General features: G+C 38.6%; 1 long non-coding RNA gene across 1 annotated transcript; it reads left to right on the top strand.

Annotated features, from left to right (window-relative positions):
- The first annotated feature begins 2,800 nt into the window (after positions 1-2,800).
- LOC141646009 (uncharacterized) lies at positions 2,801-3,376 on the top strand. Its single transcript, XR_012545272.1, has 3 exons — positions 2,801-2,888; positions 2,991-3,107; positions 3,210-3,376. It is a non-coding gene; the product is annotated as an uncharacterized LOC141646009 (long non-coding RNA).
- Positions 3,377-3,847: the final 471 nt, after the last annotated feature.

Raw genomic sequence — 3,847 nt, 5'->3', positions numbered from 1 at the left:
AAATGAGATGGCACAAAGAAAATCCTCGTACACCAGGAAAGATGTGTCATCCGAGTGACGGGGAGGAGTGGAAGCGTTTTGATAGGTTATATCCCGATTTTGCCGAGGAACCTCGCAATGTGAGACTTGGCTTGTGTACGGATGGGTTTGACCCTTTTGGTCGATTTGGTAGAAAGTACTCGTGTTGGCCCGTAATGACCACGCCGTACAACTTACCTCCTTGGCTTTGTCTGAAAAGACAATTTATTTTCCTCTCTTTACTTATTCCCGGTCCTGATAACCCAAAAAACCATCTGGATGTTTATTTACAACCGTTGGTGGAGGAACTGAAGTATTTGTGGGAAGTTGGTGTAGAAACATTTGATGTGTCGAAGAAGCAAAATTTCCAACTAAGAGCTTCATTGTTATGGACTATAAATGATTTTCCCGCATATGGTATGCTATCAGGATGGGCAACCGCTGGGCGAAAGGCATGTCCTTATTGCATGGATAGGAGTAAAGCATTTTATCTTCCTAATTCCAAAAAAATTAGTTGGTTTGATTGTCATAGATGTTTCTTACCGGATGGACATATTCATAGAGAGAACAAGAAATCTTTCTTAAAAGGTAAGGAGGTGCGTGACAATGCTCGGTTCGACTCAAGGGGATGAGATATGGGAGGTTGTACGTGATTTGCCAACAACTGTCGATGGGACTGAAGAAGAGTTTAAAGAGTTGAAAAAGAAAAAAAATGGTTGGTTTAAAAGAAGTATTTTTTGGGAGCTTCCCTACTGGAAAACAATGTTGATCAGACACAATTTGGATGTGATGCACATAGAGAAGAACTTCTTTGAGTTACTTATTCATACGATTATGGATGTAAAAGGAAAGACACGTGATGATATTAATTCAAGAATAGAATTGAAGAAATTTTGTGATCGTCCTAAACTTCATATTCGTAAGGATGGGGCTAAACCAAAAGCCATATTTACTCTTGACAAAGCTCAAAGAAAGGTATTGTGCGATTGGATAGGAAACTTGAAGTTTCCCGATGGATATGCATCCGATTTGAGCCGTTGTGTTGATTTGAAGGAACTGAAGTTGAAAGGGTTGAAAAGTCATGATTGTCATGTTTTCATGGAGCGCTTATTACCCGTGGCTTTTAAAAATTTACTCCCGACTACGATTTGGAATGCGATTCTGAGAAATAAGTCAATTTTTTAGAGATTTATGTTCCTCCACGATATCAGTTGAGGACATGAGTCGTTTAGAAGAGCAAATACCAGAAATTTTGTGTAAACTTGAGATGATATTTCCGCCTTCTTTTTCAATTCGATGGAGCATCTACCTATCCATTTGCCATATGAAGCTAAAGTTGGTGGACCCGTCCAATATAGGTGGATGTATCCTTTCGAAAGGTTTCTTAATCATTTGAAGAAAAAATTGGTAATAAAGCTCGTGTGGAAGGTTCTATATGCAATGCCTACCTAACGGAAGAGATTGCCAATTTTTGCTCTCTTTATTTTGAAAAACATATTGAGACCAAAGCAAAATACTTGAATATTGATGAAGCGGATGAACTAGACACAAGTATACCCAAGTGTTTCCAAATGCGGGATGAAATAGGGTGTTCATCGGTTGGGGAACAAGATTTCTGGATGACAAGGAGTATAACCGTGCCCACCTTTATGTGCTATCTAATTGTGAGATTTTGGAGCCATATGAAGCTCAATTTGTGACAGATTTCATTAAAGATCACCCTAATGTGAACAGAGAGGATGTTTGGCATAAGCATGAGGATCAATTTCCAGCCTGGTTTCGGAAGCATGTATGTAAGCTAAATATTCAAGATGATGTGATAAGAAGCTTGGCTTTGGGTCCTTCTCGAAAGGTTATGACGTGGAATCGATATTCAATTAATGGGTTTAAGTTTCAAACATTTGACTATGGCAAAAGTAAGGCTAAATGCAACTACGGCGTTACTATTTCTTCTCTTGATGGCAATGATTATTATGGCATATTAGAGGATATCTTTGAGTTGTGCTACAATGGCCGGGATAGGAGTTATAAAACCGTCTTATTCAAGATTCAATGGAGGGATAATTCCGTAGGCGAACGAGAGTCCATGATCGTTACAAACTCGTGGAAGTGAATCATACTCGAACCTACTCTCAATATGACCCATTTATACTTGCACAACAAGCTCATCAAGTTTATTTTGCATCTCTTCCGAGCACAAGCAATGATAGACAACAAAAGCAATGGTGGGCCGTTTTTAAAACAAAGGCACGATCAGAAGTTGATACATCTTTTTTCCAAGAAGAGGTTGTATCAGAAACAGTTTTATCCCCAGTTGATCATGATGAAATTATTTGTTGGAGTAACGCTAGTGATGAAGATAAGGAGATGTGGTTCAACAACTTCCGGGTATCTATTTATAAAATATATATTATTAAATATAATTTATTTATTCTTTTTACCTTATTATTAATTTGTTTCTCATCTATATGTTTACTTTTTGTAGCGTGTGTTCTATTGGCCAACCAACCTTGAGCGCCTAGTTTGGCAAAGGTATAATGACATTGGCAAGAAGAGGCTAAGGGACAACATGTATAAGGTGTCTAAGAGGAAGAAGGCGCCATCTTTCATGAAAGGTATTTAGTTTCTTTTAATACCCGTAATTAGTTAAAATTCATTACATATTTTGAAAATATATTAATTAATAATTGTTATTTTATTGATTACGGGTTCGTCATATGAGGAATATACCAAGTACCGGAATAGTCCCCGAGTTCAAGGAAGCATCGGCCCGGAACAAGATCAACATGAAAGGAGGAGATAAGGATGCGGAAGTTGAGCCTACTCATTATGGAGGGTCTCAATCTTTTCATGATCGTGTGGTGTTAGATGTAAGTTATTTGTCTTAGCTTTTAATTTAATAGTCTTCTAATTTAATTAGTCTCATTAATTATCATGTTTGAGTAACAATTTCCTTGTTTTTTTTCCGGAAGACCAAGAAGAATAAGGGTAAGGTACCCACGATTGTTGATCTCTTTGTTGACACTCACGCAAAGAAGACAAGCAAGGGCAAGTTGATCTTCGCGAAGGAAAAAGATCAACAGTTATATGTAAGTGTCAAAAAATAAAAATTTCTTAGCTTTTTAAAGTATATGTTTTATCAATTTTTAGATAAGTAACCTCTAACCATTAATGTTTTATCAATTTTTTAGGAACAATTCCTTGTCCGTAGGAAGAACAACCCGGAAATTGATGACAATGAGCTATGGTTTGATCTTGTTGAGGGGTTCCAAAGAGGAGATGTGTATGGAGCCGGGTCGGCAAAGGAGATTTTCTACCCTCCTACAAGAAGAAGAGGGTCAATTTCCTCCCAACAACAACCTTATACCCCAAGTGTCGTGAGTGTGCTCCAAGCTCAATTAGCCGCCGAGGGAGAGGCGGGATGCCGAGAGGGAGAGCGGGATGCCGAGAGAGATCTTTGAAATTCGGAGGATGAAGGATGAAATGGAACGGATGAACTCCTTCTTCGCCAATTGCAACACCGGGTGGCGCCCGCAACCAAAGGATCCTAGAGATCCTAATCATGGAGGTGGTAGTGGAGCGGGAGCAAGTTTCCCGGTTATGTAGTTTTTTAGAAAACATGTTATTCCCGGATAATGTTAGATGACCAAAACTCGTAGAACTCGTAGTTGTGTGTATGGAACATGATTTTCTTTATCAAGTTTGGTTGTGTTGGCTTCCCATGTGTTCTCTGCTGGAAATGTTGGTTTATTTGCGAGGTTTTTTACGTATTTGGCTAGGTCAAAAACGATTTTTAGGCTAAAAAACATGTAAATTTGGCGACGGACAC

This window comes from Silene latifolia, chromosome 3 (assembly GCF_048544455.1).
Source record: "Silene latifolia isolate original U9 population chromosome 3, ASM4854445v1, whole genome shotgun sequence".
Classification (NCBI taxonomy): domain Eukaryota; kingdom Viridiplantae; phylum Streptophyta; class Magnoliopsida; order Caryophyllales; family Caryophyllaceae; genus Silene; species Silene latifolia.
Note: the sequence above shows the minus strand (reverse complement) of the source record. Positions and strands in the feature narration are given on the sequence as shown.